Raw genomic sequence first — 20,474 nt, forward strand, 5'->3', positions numbered from 1 at the left:
TTAGTTTGCCTACCCCTGCTCTAGCATTTTCATGGAGGTCTGGGAGAGACTCCCTGCCTGAAATTCTGTGGAGCAAGCTGCCAGCAATACTTGGCCAGTTGGACCAATGGTCTGAGTTGGTGTTATTAAAAAAATTGCAGCAGGATGATACCAGGCAGGCAGCTGACTACCATCATGGTCCCGTCCCCTCCCCCCAAGGCTGGACCAGTTTGAAATCCAGAATTCCTGGTCTTTCTAAAGCTGAGTATTTGTTAGCGGAGGTTTGGGGCTTCTTGCCCCACATCTGGTGCCAGTGCTGCTGTTCCCTCTTGGTTTATTTTTCCTGTGAGTTGCTGGCGCTGGTGCAGAATTCAGGCATGGTGGCTGGGAGCCCCCCGCTGTCCTCAGGCTCCGGTTTGGGAAATGGCGGCCAAGGGATGACATGAGCTGTTCCCTAGGCATCCCTCTCTCTGCTCCCCACCCCCGTCTGCAACTACCCCGTCTCCCCTCAAAAAAAAACAAAACAAAAAAACCCCCCAAAACTGTGTCTGGCTTCCAGGTGGAGAGAGAATGGGCAAGGGAAGAAAGCAGGAAAGTTATCCATGTCTCCTCCTTTCCTGTAGCTCAAGCACACCTTCTGCGAGGTGCCAGGCACCGCAGGTTTGATATCGGAAAATAATTCACAAGAACAAGGAAGGGGATAACTGGGAGTCAGGAGGCTGTGTGTCCAGTGTTAGTCACCCCCAGAGCAGGCCCACTGGCCATTACTAATGTGGGTCTATTCATTTCAATGGGTTTACTCTGAGTAGAAAGGCTGTGTGCACACCACACCTTTGAAGCGCATCCTTTCCCTTGAAGAATTCTGGTTTACCCTCACAGAGTTATAATTCCCAGCGGCCTTTACTAAACTACAGTGCCCAGAATTCTTTGAGGGGCGTAAAAGTAAAGGGACCCCTGACCATTAGGTCCAGTCGTGGCCGACTCTGGGGTTGCGGCGCTCATCTTGCTTTACTGGCTGAGGGAGCCGGCGTATAGCTTCCTGGACATGTGGCCAGCAGGACTAAGCTGCTTCTGGCGAACCAGAGCAAATATGCTTTGAAGGTATAGTGTGTATACAGCCAAAGTTAGGTGCAACCCCAGGATCCTAGGTAGGTAAACTAGGGAGCCACACAGTGATTTCAGTTCAAGACCAGGTTTTTTTTTTTTGTCTATCTGCACTCTGGACAAGGCTGATGTCCTGACCAGGGGAACTATGGGATGCTCAGATTTCTTGGGGCCAGCCCTACCGTTGGCTAGAGAGAGGCAGATGCTGGACACGGAAAGGCTTCATCCCCACAATTTTCCATGCTCTTTGTGCAGATGCCGGGGGAAGGGCTGTTTGGTGTGTCTCCACTCCCAGCTCCTGTGTAGAATCACATGGGAGCTGTATTATTATTATTATTATTATTATTATTATTATTATTATTAATAATAATAATAGTAGTATTTATTATTTCTACCCCGCCCATCTGGCTGAGTGTCCCCAGCCACTCTGGGCAGCTTCCAACAAAAGATTAAAAACACATTAAAACTTCCCTAAACAGGGCTGCCTAAACAGATGTCTTCTAAAGGTCAGGTAGTTGTTTATCTCTTTGACATCTGATGGGAGGGCATTCCACAGGGAGGGCGCCACTACCGAGAAGGCCCTCTGCCTGGTTCCCTGTAACCTCGCTTCTCGCAGTGAGGGAACCACCAGAAGGTCCTCAGAGCTGGATCTCAGTGTCCGGGTTGAACACTGGGGGTGGAGACGCTCCTTCAGGTAACGCCTGAAAGGAGCTAAAATGTTGCATTGCAAATTGCTCAAGCCTTCCTCTCTTCCCTTCCATTTTCCATCCCTTGTCCAAAGAAGACATTCAATATTCTATGGCCACTGAGCATGCTTGCTCCTTATATGGCTCTTTTGAGTGGCCTCTTGGGGTTTTTTTCTCTCAGATTTTTTTGTGTAGTTTTGCAAATTTTGGGTTTTCTCCAAACGCACCCTCTTGTTCCTCAGTGGGTCCACTTTGGCTATAGTCCTGCTGGCACTTGCCAGCTGGGTTCACTGTGAGAGGGGAGGGATTATACAAATTATACAAATTAATGGAGGATAGATCTTTCCGTGGCTATTGGAAGCTATGTGGTGCATCCATGTTCAGGTGCAGGGCCACTGAATGCCCGTTGCTGAGGAGCAACTAGGGTTTGGAGAGGGCATCCTGGAGGCATTTGGCTGGCCACTGTGGCTTCTGAACAAGAAATACCTTTTGCCTGGCCAAACAGAGCTCTTCTTGTGCTCCAAAGTGTAGCTGACCATGCTTAGGGAGGTGTCTACTTGGCGCTATGAATTGAGCAGCCTTTGATGGTTTCCTCCTAGAAGGGCCAAAAAGAGAGAGCTGTAAGCATGAAAAACAACTGAGGAGGATGAATCATGCAAGCAGTCTTCAGGGGCCAGCTGCTTAAACACTCCAAAATGGGGTGTGGGGTTCAAAAAATGAAACCTGAGAGACTTAACATCCATTTTTCTAGCAGGAACCATAAAATAGCAAGTCCCTTAAACGGGCCAACAGGTTTAGCATTGTGCCACGTTTTCATTTTAAGAATATGGATCCCTCGGGGCACGGAGGTGAAGAGCTCGTGTTCTGCTTTTGGCCCTCCCATAAAGGGCATCTGATTGGCTACTACAAGAACAAAATTCTGGACTAGATGGGCCTTAGGCCTGACCCAGCTAGACCCTTCTTGTGTTTTTAAAACTCAATGACTCAGAGGTGGAGCTAGAATTGGGAGATGACCAGCAGTAAACCTTGCATATGATAATTTACATGTATGGATGCAAATTAGAACACAGTGGGACTTACTTCTGTAAAGGCTTGCAGTGTAAGGTTCAGTTTACAATGAAGGAATAAACACTCCACAGGTTTCCTTAAAAATTGTTGGCTGCTGAGGCACTGTAATTAAAATACTTAAAGTGGAGATTGGTTACATTTTCCTTCAAAATTATAGGAAGGGCTTTGTATGCCAGCGTCACAATTTCCTTCATGTGGTACAGGTATTTTATTTTCAGTATAAACAGGACCCTGTTTTTGCACCTACACACACACACACGCAGACACAGAGGCTCCTATTCCAAAAAGGACATGAGTGGGGCGGGGTCAGCTCTCCCCACCACTTTTAATTGTTCCCCGAGATGTGGAGGGGAGGAAAAGGGAAAACCAGGACATTCCAGGATCAAACCCCAAACTGGAACAACTTCTGTAATTCTGGGTCTGTCCCTGGGAAATCGGGACACTTGGAGGGTAGGATAGGGCTCCTGTTGCGACCCACCATTGATGGGCAAAATGCACTCTGCACAAGCTCTCTATTACTGCTTGATAGGTTTTTGAGCTGTGACTCAGGCCCTGCCCAGGGCCCAAACTACCTTTCTTGATAGGTTCTGCCTGGCTTCTTGCTTGAATCTGTTAGATTCCCCATTTCCCTCCCAGGGAACACTGCGCGCCGGAGGGTCACAAGGTTAGACAAACCCAGCAGCGCCAACCTAGTTTGCTTTGGCTGAGGCTGTGGCTTGCTGGCGAGGAATCCCCCTCCATATGCTTCCCCCCTCCCTCAGTATAATCCACACAACTCAAGCCAGGAATAACCTCCTTTCAAGCCAAGCTGGTGACCAGCCTAAGACGGGGTTGAGGGTAGGAGAAGGCAGAGACTGACAGCAAGGTGCATGGGGGACATCTGAGGGCAGGGGAAGAAGGGTGGGGCGAGGCTCTGCCATCAGCACGAATGGAGGAGAGGGCACCTCATAAATGGTACAGATATTATATGAAACAGGGGTACACTCAAGAGGGGCACATGGCATGATAACAGTCTATTGAGTCGTGTTCGTTCCCTAATAATAATAATAGCAACAACAACACATTTCTGAACAGTAGATTCGGCAGATAAAGCACACACGCATTCAAGCCACACAGCCACAAATGCCTGACAGAATGATGTACAAATACACCTCAGAAAGGCAACTCGGCAAAGACCGCCTGTGGATTCATTCAGGTTGCACAAGCATTTCACATGTGTATAATAGCACGTTCACAAGCTAGAGACATATCACTGCTCACGGACATTGCCTTGTTAAATATACAGTGTCTTCACAGGAGAAATGAAGTCTTTTGACAGATTAGACCAGAATACCATGGCACTCCAGTAGTAGTTGTTGTTGTTAGAATTTATACACCTGGAAGTCTCAGGGCAGTTCACAGAACAAAATCAAAATATAAAACCACAGTATATATAATCAAAATAAAAACAACTTAATAACAACCCCCCAAAAGAACCACATTTTAAAAGGGCACCGGATGTCAATCGAATCAATGAAAGTTCTGGTTAAAAAGGAACATTTTTGCCTGGCACCTGAAGGTGTATAATGAAGGCACCAGGTGAACTTCACTGGGGAGAGCATTCCACAGAGGGGGAGCCACGGCAGAGAAGGCCCGTTCTCATGTTGCCACCATTTGGACAATTAGGATACATCCAAATAGTTGCCTCAAGGAGGAGACACACGAGGAAGGTCCTCAGAAGATGACCTCAGGGTCCAGATAGGTTTATATGGATAGAGGTGGTCCTTGAGGTTCTTAGCTCTACACTGAACCAAACTCCCAGAATCCTTTGCTGCTATATTTTATAATTCCCACCACAACGACATGTGAATATGTGTGTGTGTGTGTGTGTGTGTGTGTGTGTGTGTGTGAGAGAGAGAGAGATATAACATATATATAGGGTGTAATAACATAGAGAGGCATTACTGTGAGTACGTCCAAAGTGCTTTGTTATTCGAAGCATAACTCCTCCCCTATTATTATTTTCTGATGGAGACTTCTTGATGTAGCAGGCGCAAATTCAATAGGTGAAGCCTTCTTTACCATGACATTTTCTGGACGGTGGATGATAATTGCGTGGGGGCAATCTGAATGAGTCAGGAGGGGGGGAGTCAGCAAATGTGCTTGTGCACGGGAGCTGGGACTTTCTTTTGCTGTTGCCTTTCCTTTCATCTCAGTGGGATTTTTCCCGAAAATTACTCAGAGCGTTCTTCCAGAGCAGAAGTCCTGGAAGACATCCGAGTTCAGCCTCTCTTCTCTCCCCAACACCAGTAAACACAGAAGACTTGAATACTGACTCTGCCAGTGGGGGTGCCCGAATGCAGAGAAAGGGAGGCAAAACAGAATGAAAATTCCATGAAAAATCTATTTAGTACTAGGCTGTTAGTCATTGCCTTCCATGGCAAAATTACTATCTGTATTGTCTCCAGTGTAGTAAATCCATACATTAATGCACTGTTTGTACCTGAAGATGTACAGACTGTGATTTTAACCAAAGTTAAAGACTTTGAGACAGCATTCAATTGAATTTTCTGCTTGCATCCCCGTTGATAAATACTCTGCAGTCCCCATAAGTGGATTTTTAATCAGATTGGTTTCCTGCAAAAAAAAAGGTCACATGCGGTTGTTAAAAAACAATTATTGTTCACCTATATTGTTCACAATAATGATAAATTATTACCTTTTGGTTAAGGTAAAACCTTTTAAGATGATTTCCCATAAAATAAAGAAGAATACCACAGTGTAGGGATTTTGTACACTGGAGACAATACAGATGTCATTCTGCAGGGTTCAGCTGCCTCCGCAGAATCTCTAGAAGTTAAATCTCTGAATCTGTTTGGAGTGTGCTTGTTCGTGTGTCTTGCCTGTCATGCAAAAGCATGTGTATGCCTGCACATGAGCACTAAAGCATCATGCAACATACAGAAAACCTTTTCACACATTGCAGCTGTTGAGGTGTGTCTATTATATTAAGGAAATAGCTTTGGGGGGAAATGTGCATATTAGGCAAGACTGAATGCAAAAAATGCACATTTGCTTATGAAATTTCATGAAGACTTAAAAAAAAACACAACACAAACTGACTTGGAAATGTGGAAAATCAAATTTACGATTGGAAAAATGAGAAACGGAGAGAAACAGAAATTGACATATTAGCTATATTGCAGACCAGTAACATTTCCCCAGTATATCTTTAAACAAAAGGAACCCACACCGTTTTAGTTGAGCACAGCTTATTGCAGAGTAAATGGATATAGCATACCTTAGATCAGATGTTGCTAAACTACACCTCCCATCAACCCCAACCAGCCTGGCTGGTTGTTGAGTGTTGTAAGTCAACACCACCTATTGGGTCAAAGGTTCCCTATGCCTGCATTAAGTGGTACAATGTGAAAGTGAGAGAAGCAGAATCAGGCAGTGATTCTGGGCATAATAATAGGGCTAATAGACACGTGTCCCTGTTTCAGAGGATATATGCAGCCTCATGAAAGGTCAAATTGCATAAATGTTCAGTGACACACACACACATACACTCATTAAGTATGACTGTTTAATTATACATTTAAAAGGGAAATAACTCTGTATGTGTATGGCTAAAGGGACCATAGAAAAGTCCACTGAAGCTAAGTGAGACTCTCTGAGTTCCTAATAAAGGGATAATTAACTGAGAATGTATCTTTGCTACTCTCTCACGTGGTGTTTAACTTAAATCACATGAGAGGGGTATTCAGTTGCAAATCACCATTTTGTGTGAGCCAAGTCTTTGTTCTCAAGCCACCAAAGACGAAGGATGTGCTAATGGTGTTTTTTCTGGAGAGAATACAGTCAGGTTGAATGGAGTCTGTGCGGAGAGAAAGAACTTTGCTTTCAGTTCTGTTTGAAGTAATTTTATATTTTTAAGATGTTCTGCCTATGCTTGGACAAGCACATGATTTTAGGCAACTATTTGGATGTATCCTAATTGTTGTAAGTCTGTTTTGGAACAAGTTCTGTTAGTAAAGCTTTGGAACCATATTTTTGGTCTGGACAATTTTTATTCCAAGAAGAATAGGGTTTTAGTCATCCTATTGCTTCCATATGCACAATTTTAATAACCGCAGTACTTACTGCAGCCTTCCTTTTAGGGCATAACACATACCAGGTGACTTACACAATCATAAATAATAAGTTACATTAGCAGCCAGAAAATCCAGACCGTAGGTGACATCCAACAGTGTCTATCCACCAGTGGAACAGGCATCTCATGCAATAGGACTTTTTCTTCCTCTCCTCTCTCTTGCAGCCCCATGGGTCCCACTACCTGCTCGTAGGGGTTGCATGACCTTCACCAGGTTGGTGAAGGCTCACTTGGTGGATATTCAGGGATCTAAAAACCACAGCTCATCTTCTTACTTTGACAGCCTTTATGCATGGTGAAGAGTGGGGCTCCTGATAAGCTGAAGGAGAAGTCTGAAATATATTTAAGTAGCAAATCAATAATAAGGCATTCTACTATGCTGAGGACTTGTTGTTGAAGTTCTCCCTATTTCATGATGGTGAACAAAACATCCTTATTCCAGAAATCCAAACAAAGCGTTTTGGGGAGGAAAGGACAAGAAAGTATGACATCTATGACAAAGTAGACCCTGGCTGAATCGCTAATCCCTAAATTCTCTTAAACTAGGCAGGCAAAAAAAAGGTCAGAAATGTTTATTTTATGGGTGGGACTATGAATTAGAGGTAGAAATGAAAATCCATTGTTAATACAGAAAGGCCATCTGTTCCCAGCCACTTACCTTGATGCAGGAACAGATCTAATGTCCTTTGGGGAGAGTGACCTGCACCCAACCCTCCATTTTGTATACAGTGATACCTTGGTTTTCGAAAGCCGTAAACCCGGAAGTAAATGCTTTGGTTTTTGAACTTGCCCCGGAAGTTGAACATGCCATGTGGCTTCCATATTGAGTTTTCCGTATTGAGGCTTCCGTACTGAGTTTTCAGTTTTCGAACATTTTGGAACTCAGATGGTCTTCCGGAAAGGACTACATTCGAAAACTGAGGTACCCACTGTGCTATCAAGTTTATTTTTGTGATGGACATCCTTTCTCCTGAGCTGATAAGTTAGGCTACACCTTTTTGTATTGTTTTATGTAATGTTTTATATCATGCTGCATGGATTTCTGTATTTATAGTCCTATGAATACACATGATTCATATATTTGTAGATACATATTAATTGTATTTATTATTGTTCAATTGGTATGTTGTGAACAGAATTTTTCTGGAAAAGTGGTCTATATAAATAAACTGATGATGAACAAGAGGTGGGTCTGGTCGTCCCTCTCTTGACTGCTCATTTTCTTCCCAGTTCTCTCTCTCTCTCTCTTTCTCTCTCTCTCTCTCTCTCTCTCTCTCTCTCTCTCCCTCCCTCTCTCTCTCTCTCTGCTTTTGCATTTATGAGTTTCTTTTGTCCATTGATCCATACAGTCTCCTTCTGTCTTTCTATCTCTTGGTTATTTTTTTTCGCTCTCTCTCTCTTGGTTGGCATCATTCCATGGAAAGCTGCATGACTATGCCAGCAGGGAGTTGGACCCTGGGTGTCTGCCTGTTTGGTGTGGGGGAGAAAAAGGAGGTGGCGATTCTTACTGTTGCAAACTCCGGACCAATCGGACCCCCGTACGTTGTCCCATCGCCCGCCCCGCAGTCCCTTCTGCTGACACGCTGTCAGAATTCCACCCCAAGGATGAAATAAACAGGTTCTTCAGTTCAGACAGGAGCCGAGAGCTGTGCTCCCCGTGTGGGGCCGGGTCAAGGTTCGACCCCAACATACCGACACTAGCAGGGTGCGAGGAATGCAGGAGAAGAGAATTCTTTGCAGCCCCAGACAGATAGTCAGAGATACTCCTTGCACACTCTGGAGACCTCGTGTCATCGCTGAGCTTTGGACACACTGAGCGGAGGAACAAGGCGAGGAACAAAAAGCCCTTCATGTCCGGATGCAGAACAGAGACCGTGTGCACCACACAGAAGACAGGTCTTTGGGGAGCTGAACCCCCACAGAAAAACCTTTGCACACTCAGATCAACTCCTCTCTCTTTCTCGGAGGATCAGAAGTAAGTGGAAGAAAAATAGGTAGACAAATGGACACAGAGATAGCCTGGAAGACAGATAGATGTGCTGCTAAAACAATAAGTAGGTAGGTCAGAAAAGAGCATGGTACTGCTGTCTCGCTTTCTCTGAAGGCCCAGGGGGACTTTAAGAAGTTCTCCAGGACACCCTACCCTCGGTCATCTCCCCATGGAGCCACCAACAACCAACCTTTCATTGTGGGTGCCCCTGGGCAACGGGACTGTGTCGGAGGGAGGTGAGTCAGCCGCAGCCCTGGGAGCTGTGCTGAGCCTGATGTGTGCCACCGGTGTGGCGGGAAACCTCTACGCCTTGGCCGTGGTGCGGGCATCACCCTCAGCTTCCTCGCTCCGTGTCCACCTGGTTAACCTGGCCTTGGCTGACCTGCTGTACCTGTCGACGGCCCCCTTCATTGTCCACAATGGGCTGGTGAAGGACTGGCTTTTTGGCGAGGCCGGCTGCCGGGTTCTCCTCAGCCTGGACCTCCTCACCATGCATGCCAGCATCTTCCTGCTCACCCTGATGAGCTGTGAGCGCTACGCTGCCGTGGCCCACCCCTTCCAGGCCGCAAGGCGTGCGCGACGCTGCCGACGACCTCTGGCCCTCGCCATCTGGCTCCTGTCCTTTGCCCTGGCCCTGCCCATGATGGTGATGATCCACCAGGAGGAGCGGGCAGTGGGGGACGGTGTGCCCGTCCGGCGTCTCTGCTCCCCAACCTGGAGTGAGGAGCAGTACAGGGTCTACCTGAGCGTCCTGTTCAGCACCAGCATCGTGGCTCCTGGCATCATCATTGGATCCCTCTACTGGCGCTTGGCCAGGACTTATTGGGTGTCGCAGACGCGCGGCGGGTTGGGCCGCTCTCCAAAGAACCGGGTCTTCCTCCTCATCCTCGTCATTGTCCTGGCCTTTTGGGCTTGCTATTTGCCCTTCTGGGTCTGGCAGCTCCTGCCTCTCTACTGCCAGCAGGCTGCCCGCCTGCCCGTCCACACAGAGATCTCCATCAACCACCTGGTGACTTGCTTGACTTACGGCAACAGCTGCATCAACCCCTTCCTCTACACCTTGCTGACGCGCAACTACCGTGAGTACCTGCGCGCCCGCCAGAGGGGGTCGTCGCGCACTTCCCTGCGATGCTTCCAGAACAGAGAGAGGCCGCAAGGAGAAGGCCAGGAGGTCATCTGAGCCGAGGCAGGTAAGGAATGAAAGGCACCTGAAAAACACAGAGAGCTTCCTTATTGCTGAGTCAGAATGTTGGTCCATCAAGCTCAGGGTTGTCTCCTAGGGATGGGAGAGGATTTTTATTCCATTTGCACCAGTGTGATGCAGTGGTTGGAGTGTAGGACTAGGACCTGGGAAACAAACCAGGGTTCAAATCCCCACTCGGTCAACCTCCCAGGGTTGTTGTGTAGATAAGATTGGGAGGGGTTGAACCTTGGAGGGGGAAAGTGGGATGGAAATGCAATAAAGAAAGAAAAGTAAAAGACATTTAAATATAGTTCAATTAAATTTGCACTCTCCAAAACAATATGAGAACCGAAACTCAGTCATCCTTCAAATGCCACACTTATCTGAATTTTGCAATGGGGTTTCCTAACCAATGGTGTGTTTTTTTGTTGTTTTTTTAAAGCATATGTTATGGGAAAGTGTGCTTTAGAATTGATATATTAGTGAAAATATATTTAGCACACAATGTGATATATTAGCACACAATGATTCATTATATTAGGATAAATTCCTAGCAACAACATATCCATTAGTCAAAACAGCATAAAAGTGTGATTATTAGGAGAAATTCACTTTAAAATGCTGAAGAATTTTCATGATTTCTTTTTTTAAAGAAAATACACAAATTGCCGAAGAAATGTGGATAACCAAATTTACAAATGGGAAAAATGAAGAACTGACTAGAACCGACATAGACCAATATCTCTTATTGTCTATAATGGCTGGGAGAAGCTCTTTTGGATTTTAGGCAGCAGGAATTCCCAGCCCTACCTGGAGATGCCAGGAATTGAACCAGGGACCTTCTGGCATGCAAAGCAGATGCCCAACCACTCAGCTACGAGGAAGGCCCAGATGAACGTTGAGCATTGCCTTTATGTCTGAAGCCACGCTGCAGGGTGCAAAGCTTTGGAAACTCAGACTGCCGCAGCTTATTGAGAGTCATTATAGGGCCTTGTTTTCTTTTCAACAGAAACTTTGATCCCCAGCATGTGTTAAGAGTTGGGTCACTCCCCGAACAACTTCCTTACTAAGTGGATGGAATGGGGGGTTTGATGTTAAGTGCAACGTGGGCAGTTGGGAGGGTGTACCGAATTCTTGCTCTGCTCCTAAATCACCTCCTCAGTCATTTTTCTCCTGGTGGCCATCAGAAGACTACCCTGTCCCTCTTCCAGAAGCAAAAATGACAGGAGAGAAGGAATTTTGGAGGCATGGAGGGTTCAGCCATATGGAGCTATTTGTAAAGCTGTGAGGCTTCTTGCTAATTTCAGAGCATATGAAGTTGAGAACAACAGAGACAAATTGTGATCCATGAGCAGTAAAGGGTTCATTTGTGCTGGGCATCCAGATCAGCGTGATTTCAGAAGACCCCGTGGGCATCATCCCTCGCTCTGGAACTTTGTCGTCCACAAAGTTTGGCTGGCCATCAAGGTGATGGCTTGGAAGAGGTTGGGCTGCCTTCACATTTAGCTGCACCTTGAGAACTGCAGGTTCTGTTTAAAATGAACCAAGCTTCTAGCCCTCATCATTGGACAACACACCGAGTCATTTAGTAATTTGCAGAAATGTGAATTACCTAGCAAGGATTCTTCCCCCACCTCATCCTGAATCTGGAAGAGGTGGCAAATTGCAGACAAATGTGGCTTTTACATCTCATGCAAGTTTCACAGCAGAGCAACAACTAATAACCACACGATGCATAGCCATCCTGCTCTACTTTATCCTCAGGCCTCTGAAAACAGAGCAGAGAAAAGAGGGGCAGCTGTGAATTAAAAAGCAAAACACAACCTTAAAAGATTTTTGGGGCAAAAGCTTCCCCCTCCCGACTGTAAACTGTTTACTTCGGAGTAAATCCCACTGATAGAAGTAGGACTTGTTTCCGAGAAAACGCAGACAGGACAGTTCTGTACATTACTAACCTTTCTTTAGTAGCAAAATCAAACTGAACTGAGGGAAATGAAAATCCATAAAGGTTATATGAAGTCCTGAAACACCTTCTATTACAATTTTTAAAACGCAGTGTACAGGAATGGGTGAGAGGGTGCTATTTTTTCCACAGAATATGCTTGACTGAGAGCTTAAGGGATGGATCTCCTTTGAACTTAAAAGTATTTGAAAGTATTTTTAGAATTAAGTATATTTTGAATTAGGCAATATTAATAGACAGTTTTTTCTGAAGTTGCACCACTGGAAAGAGAGATTGCATTTTGATCAGCTATATATGCATTTTAAATATATTAGATTCCATGTCTTAAAACATTTTTTCAGTATTTTGATTCAATTTGATATGGTTATTATTTTTAAAGAATCTAATTTAACTGACACTAGCTTTTTGCTCTCTAGTATTTGTTTAAAAAAATTAAATGGATATATTACTATTGTAACCCTTGGACAGTGAAAACCTACAATGTTTCCTTAAGTCCTTCTGTATTTAATGGCGGTAACGCCCAGGGAAATGCAAAATACGGTTGTAGCCTAAATTATTAACAGTTGACTGGGATATAATTTTCATATATTTAGTTTAATGTCAGTACTTTAAGCATCACACTATTTTTCTCTACATTAATCCACAGGAGGCTCCTGTTTGCATATCATGGGAGCAGTTTCTACCTTTGGCACTTAACACCTTGTAAACTTTCTAAGATGTATAATAACTGTTGGAGATGTGGAGAACCTGGCGGGTATACATTACATACGTGGTGGACATGTAGGGGGATTAAACCATTTTGGAATGATATTTATCTGGAACTAAAAAAGAATTTTGAAAGTGAATATTAAAAAAACTCCAAACCCTGAATCATTCTTATTACGTATTACCGGTTTGGATATCCCCCCCAAAAAACAAGGAAAATCTTTCTGTATGCCACCACAGCTGCGAGGGTTATAATAGCTACACATTGGAAAAGCACATATGTACCCACCAGATCTGATTGGATACAAAAACTAACACAGTATGCAGAGTTAGACAACTTATCAGAAAGAATCAAAGATAAATCCAAACAGGAGTTTGTCTCAAATTGGAATTGTTTTAAGGAATACTTGAAGAGTAATTGCTGCAATCTGAAAATGGTAATGGCCTTTAAGTAGTTTCTGTGGATAACAAATTTAAAAGGAAAACCGATAGATAAGAAAATATTATAAATAAAAAGACAGTGGACAAATTTGGCAATAAGTTTATTAGTACAAAATGGAAGAGACGGGAAGTCATTCATTCATGAGGAATATTATGGTTTTAAGATTACATTTTTTTCTTTTTTGTGTACAGTAATACTTGTCGATCTATGATAATAATAATTACGAACATACTCTGAAAACAGGAATATGTATAATTGTAAGATGTAAAGTTATGATGTAAAGATATACTTGTGAGTAATAAAGGAAAATCTTTAAAAAAGAAAAGAGGGGAAAAAGAATTAGGGAGCAGAGATTCGGTTCAGTTCAAATTTAAAGGTGAATCTAGCTAATTTGCATTTTTCAAAACAATAAGCAAAACAAAACACAGCCATCCTTCAAAATTCGCATTCTCTGAATGATGCAATGCAGTTCTCCAGCCAAGTAATGTGTACCAAAATGCATATACTAAAGTATGCATAAAATGGATATTTAAGTGAAAATAACATGAAAAAATGCATTATGTTAGGGATGTTAATATAAATGTTAAGGGAAATATGCTTTGCAAAAATTTGCGTATTAGGTCAAGTTGCACACCAAAATGTGTACACAAAAAAAAATGCACACTAGAATTTTCATGAGGATTGAAAAAGAAAAAAAGAAATTTGCAATCTGATGTAGAAATGTGAACTGAACTTCTCATATGGAAAAATGAGAAACTGAGAGAGAGAGAAATTGACACACAGTATTTACAAACCCTGACTTGGAATAGAAGAGATGAATTGCCCTTTTTTAACTTTAACTTTTTAAAAAGTATTGGTCATTGCAACAGACAGGACTAGATCAATTCTTAGAACCCAGCCGGTCTTCTTCTCTATCACAAATCATGTGCAGAATAAAATAACCTCACTTCCAGAGTCAGCTTAATATCATTTGTTATCCCAAGAAGTTGTTGTTGTTGATGATGATGGTGATGATGATGATGATATTGATGATGGCAATGTTGTTGTTGTTACCACCTACCCTGTGCCAGACGTTATCAAAGCAAATGATAGCAATATAAAATACACCAATAAAAACAGTTTAGTAGTAAATTTAATTTGTTTTAAACTGTTTTTAATGCTGTTTATTATATATACAGTGTGTGTGTGTATATATATATATATATATATATATATGTATATATGTATATATGTATATATATCCCCTTTGGGTGCAAAAAATTACGGGGAAGAAAAAGGACTTCAAGGAATTAAATTATTTTCCTGTTGCTGCAGTCTTAAGATTTCCCTGTAATTATTGAAAAACCAGTCCTTTTTTCCAACCAGATACAAAGAGAGCAAACATTAAGAAGTGTGCATGCACACGAAAGCTAATACCAAGAACTAACTTAGTTGGTCTTTAAGGTGCTACTGGAAGGAATTTTTTATTTTGTTTTGACTATGGCAGACCAACACGGCTACCTATCTGTAATTAAATCTTTCAGCAGCCTTTTTCAGCCGTCGGCCAATCCACCATCCCTCAGACCCTGTGGGGGGCCGGACTATATTTTTTTGGGGGGGAGGGAATGAACGAATTCCTATGCCCCACAAATAACCCAGAGATGCGTTTTAAATAAAAGCACACAGTCTACTCATGTAAAAACACACCGATTCCCGGACATTCTGTGGGCCAGAATGAGAAGGCGATTGGGCCTTCCCCTGATTTAAAGGGACCTGATTTAAAGTGGGGCCTTGCAGCTGTTTTGGACTACAACTCCCAACAGCCCTAGCCAGCAGGCCCAACAGCAGAGCATCATGGTAGTTGTAGTCCAAAGCAAATGGATTCTTGGCTAGCCCCCCCCCCCCCCCGTTAGCTGCTGGACAGGCAGGCACACAGGTCACCTAGCCAGTCTTCTCCATTATGGTGTTGCCTATTTCTGTTTCAATTACAGTGATTATTAGCATATGCAAATTTCACGTAAATCACTTTCCTCTTCCTGTCTTTATATGTGTGATGCATTGCCTGTTTTTTTTTTGGAGATGTGCTAAGTGTCCACCCTCCCTCTGCCGCCGACCATGGAAAAAACAGGCAGCAAGAGTTCCATTTCTGTTTACAGCTCAGCCAGCCGGACCACAGGTTCCCTATCCCTGACTTAAAGATTACAGGGACATCAAAGGCTTCCTGGCCTTCTTCTGCTTTCTTTTTCTTTCCCCCACAGGTCTCCAGACTGTTAATCCATTGCAGAAACAGCGTGGACTTCGGAAGAGAAATTGCATATAAGAAATCCTTTCACAATCCCAGGGCTGCATTTCCAGTCTCCAAACTCTCATGAGTCGCAAGTGAGGGTTTGTCGGGTTGTTGCTGTTTATGCATTGGGTCTCTGTTCACCGTAGGGCAGGTGGAAAACCAACAGGTGTACGTTTCTTGAGAAGTGTGATTTCCCTGCCCTTGCAAGGCCTCAGCTCTGCAAGTTCTTCCTATCTGTTGCAAAGGCATATTTGTGTCTCCTGCTTCTATTCACGCCGAGACAAACTTTTTACATGCTCAGAGGCATGTTTCCCTAAAGAATGAATTACAGTGGTACCTCGGGTTACAGATGCTTCAGCTTACAGACGCTTCAGGTTACAGACTCCGCTAACCCAGAAATAGTACCTCGGGTTTAGAACTTTGCTTCAGGATGAGAACAGAAATCGTGCGGCGGCAGCAGGAGCCCCCATTAGCAGAAGTGTGCCTCAGGTTAAGAACAGTTTCAGGTTAAGAACGGATCTCCAGAATGAATTAAGTTCTTAACCCAAGGTACCACTGTAATAACGAATGAAGAGAAGTGTTTCTTACTGTTCTTTCCCATTTTTGTCTTCAGGTTTTTTTTTTATTATAAAAAACTTGCTTGTATATTTATGCACAGAATCATCGAATTTGTACATTAATTTGTATATGCCCCTGTATATTCCTCGGTTATTCTTTGCAGTTAGCAGCTGTGCTATGCTCCAGTATTCTGAAAATGGGTCCTCTTTCATTCCTTCTCTGACTTGCACCTCACAGCCTCATTTGTCTGCTTGTGAACAGGGGAACAATAGCACAGAATCATTGTGGAGTTGGAAGGGACCCTGAGGGTCATCTAGTCCAACCCCCGGCAATGCAGGAATCTTTTACCCAACATGGGGCTCAAACCCATGACCTTGAAATTCAGTCTCATGCTTTACTGACTGAACTATCCCAGGCTGTGATGCTTTTACATTTAAACATACAATAATGCAACTTCATAAAAATAAATAAATTGTGCTCACAGTGCAGTCCACAAAAAAAGACCCTAAGAACAAATGTTTGAAAACAGCATCTGTGAACTAGAGGAAGTGAAGGAAGGGGGGCAGAAGAGATGGAATCTGTCCCTGTGGGTTGTTCCGTGGTAAGATGGAGGAGACGGCAAATTCACAGTACATTAACATCTTTGGGCATGCTTTATGGAGTCAGGATACAGCAAGGAGGAGGGCAGAAGAGGGGGCAAGCTGCCCTATAATTTTGGGGACCAGCGGGGCCTGCTGGGTTATGGGCAAGGGCCCAGGATCTCTGGTTTCCGTTTGTGGGCCTCCAACAAATTTGCTGCGCCATTTCATTTTCCTGCTAGAAGACATGGCATATTTAAGCTCCCTTCATTCCACCTGTTACTCAGGGAAAGGCTTGCGTTCTGCTTCATCACTAACAAAGCATCTGAAACAGTCACATTTTCAGTCCATTTAAATAAAAAAACACCACATACACACACTTCTCTCTCTCTCTCTCTCTCTCTCTCTCTCTCACACACACACACACACACACACACACGCCACACGCTGGATGTTGCTGCATCCCTAAGGTCTTGCTCACAAGCTGCTCTTATGTGACTGTTTTGCTTTTCCGTGCCTGCACAACAGACCCACATTCCGCCACGCCAGATGTTAACGTTTTGGTGCCATTTTCCCACAAGGAAAAGGAGGTGAAACAGAAAATGGTGCTGACACTGATGCTATACTAAAAGTGGCGGGGGGGGGGGAGGGAGAGAAAACAGGGCTGGAGAAGAATTGGACAGTCTGTAGATGGCTGGCCAGATCGCTTCCTATGATTTCATGTTGCAGCTTCCTGGTTTAGAACTCCCCCCCCCCACGCCCCACCCCACTTTGCAGACTGGTGTTCAGCTTCTGCGGACACAATTTCTGCCTTGCAACAAAGCTGTCAGTCTTTAAGGTTCCACCAGACTCTTCCATCTTCTTTGCTCCTGGGGTTGGTTGGGAATCCTTTTGGAACAAGCTCCCATTAAAATAATCTTCATCAACATCTTGGCATTTTCCATAGTACAGATGGGTGTTTTGACTTTCATTTCCCGTCAGCATAAAATAAAATACTTGGAGACTTTGTTTGCTTTTACCTAGCAGAAACCACAACATTTCTCTGCCATGGGATGATTTCCAAGTGAAAGTTGTTTTCCCCCCCAACAAAAACCTTTGAAGCTGTAGAATTTCCACCCACCCATCTATAACAGCTGCAGGAAAGAGACGTATGTTACAGCAAGTAGGAGAATTATGACTCAGAGTCAGGTTTTCGGGTTTGCATTTTAAAGGGTCAATGAAATGTGGGGCCCTACAACGGCAGGCCATTTTCCCGTTCCCCAAACCCTATTTAAAAGTCAATTTCATTTTAGATAGATTGTGGGGGATGGAGGTCAAACGACCTTCCTTTCTTTGTATTCATCAAAACTGTGGTTTACCAAAAATATATAATAAAACATAAAAAGTACTGATAAAAGAAGTTTAAAAAGCGTATTGATCAAAAGCAACATGAAACTTCTACATGTCTGAATAGTCTTGTCTAAACCAAAATGTTTTAAGTCTAGGGCTGCCATACGTCCGGATTTTCCCAGACATTAACAGGATTTCAAAGGAGGAATTTGATGTCGGGGGGAAATTCCGAAAGGCGGAATCTTAGGCAAGTCACATTTTTTGTAAACAACTTTTGGGGTGTTCTGGTTTTTGAAATATTTAAGCAGGAACTGGAAAGAGTGGAATTAGCTTTATGCAGCATGTGTAACAATGCCAGTTGTGCAGGTTGAAGCAACTGAGTGGGCATACATGGGGTTAGGTGATCCGGCAAGTAAACTGGTCCCAAGCTGTTAAGGGCGTTATATACAACCAGTGCAGATCTCTGAGCAGAGGCGTTCTATGCAGGCATGTGCAATCTCACTACCTGCCGGCAATGGTGCTGCAGCATTCTCCACTAAGTGCAGCTTAGAATCATAGAATTGGAAGGGACCTCCGAGGGTCATCTAGTCTAACATCTGAAATGCTGGAATCTCGACTAAAGGATCCGTGACAGATGGCCATCCAAACTCTGCTTAAAAACAGGATTGAGTGCAAGGGAAGCCCCCCACACAGAGTGCATTGTAGTAACCCGATCACCTGAATCGCTTATCATCATGATATGTACATACATAAAAGTTTCACATGACAACTAAACAGGCCCACACATGCTAACACCTGCCTGTCACACAAGACGGGATCCATGGGTCCACCTTCAGAGCACACTTCCCACATACCCCAGTCTGAAGTAAAGGTCACCCACAGTGCCACCCACGTCACATAGGCAGAGGTACTCTGCCTTAAACATCTTTATAGCAGCCATAAATCCAACAGGTGCAGATGCCCTGCTGGAGAGAGAGTGATTAGACGGATAATCAGTTCTGACATTGAGAACAGGAACAGCTGCCCTCTGGTGGGCAAGGTGAGTTATAGCAGCAACAGAGCTGGCCTGCCTTTACGGCTTGCGTCCCCCGGAATAGCTACTGCAATAATTATTGGACAGCGCCATATCCACACTATTTGTTGCATTTTTTAAAAAAACAACTTTTGAGTCAAGTGCTTGCTCACTTTACTGAATATGCATTCATATACCTGTTGAACACGGGTGGCGCTGTGGGTAAAACCTCAGCGCCTAGGACTTGCCGATCGCATGGTCGGCGGTTCGAATCCCCGCGGCGGGGCGAGCTCCCGTCGTTCTGTCCCAGCTCCTGCCCACCTAGCAGTTCGAAAGCACCCTTAAGTGCAAGTAAATAAATAGGTACCGCTTTATAGTGGGAAGGTAAACGGCGTTCCGTGTGCTGCTTTGGTGCCGGTTCGCCAGAGCAGCTTCATCACGCTGGCCACGTGACCTGGAAGTGTCTGCGGACAGCGCTGGCTCCCAGCCTCTAGAGTGAGATGAGCGCACAACCCTAGAGTCGGACACGACTGGCCCATACGGGCAGGGGTACCTTTACCTTTACCTTACCTGTTGAAGACGTAACAATCCCAAACGTGACTACTGCCAGCTCTGCTGCAGTACTCCATATTTGAATGATGCCCATCTCTCCTGTGGCTGGACTGCATTTCTCCAGTTTGGGAGGAGCTAAAGGGGAAAATAGGGACGTGGGTGGCGCTGTGGGTTAAACCACAGAGCCTAGGACTTGCCGATCAGGTCGGTGGTTCAAATCCCTGTGATGGGGTGAGCTCCCATTGCTTGGTACCTGCTCCTGCCAACCTAGCAGTTCGAAAGCACATCAAAGCGCAAGTAGATAAATAGGTACCGCTCCAGCAGGAAGGTAAAACGGTGTTTCCGTGCACTGCTCTAGTTCGCCAGAAGCGGCTTAGTCATACTGGCTGCATGACCTGGAGGCTGTCTGTGGACAAACGCTAGCTCCCTCAGCCAATAAAGCGAGATGAGCGCCGCAACCCCAGAGTCGGTCACGACTGGACCTAATGGTCAGGGGTCCCTTTACCTTTTAAAGGGGAAAATAGCTTCTCCTTCCTCCTAGCTCACCAGCTGAAATCTGATGGTGTCTGACAGTGTAGAGCAGAATCTTTAACTGTTACATCCCTGGCAAGCTGATGTTAGGACTGTGGTTCAAACCTGCTTACAACCCAATCTGTATTCACTAAAAACAACATACCCTTATAATCAGGCAGCGTATATGTTGCAATTACACAACAGCAGAAAAAAGCTGCAGAAAGAGATTGGCCACGGCCAATTCTACCCACCCACCCAACAACCAAGTTTCTTGTGTTTCTAAAGATACATTTAATCCTGTGGGTGGTGAATCTCAGCAGCGCAAACAGTTGCTGCATAAGATTTATAGCAGCTGGGGGGAGGGGAGTTCAGTGCTCCTCCTTGCCCTGCCCCGTTCCAAGCATCACCAGC

The 20,474-nt window shown here is 44.4% G+C and overlaps 1 pseudogene across 1 annotated transcript; it reads left to right on the plus strand.

The window, feature by feature from the left end:
- Positions 1-9,089: 9,089 nt before the first annotated feature.
- Positions 9,090-10,142, plus strand: LOC307200254 (urotensin-2 receptor pseudogene; annotated as a pseudogene). The gene has a single exon. The product of its transcript is annotated as a urotensin-2 receptor pseudogene (transcript).
- Positions 10,143-20,474: the final 10,332 nt, after the last annotated feature.

This window comes from Podarcis cretensis, assembly GCF_951804945.1.
Source record: "Podarcis cretensis genome assembly, chromosome: 13".
NCBI lineage: Eukaryota > Metazoa > Chordata > Lepidosauria > Squamata > Lacertidae > Podarcis > Podarcis cretensis.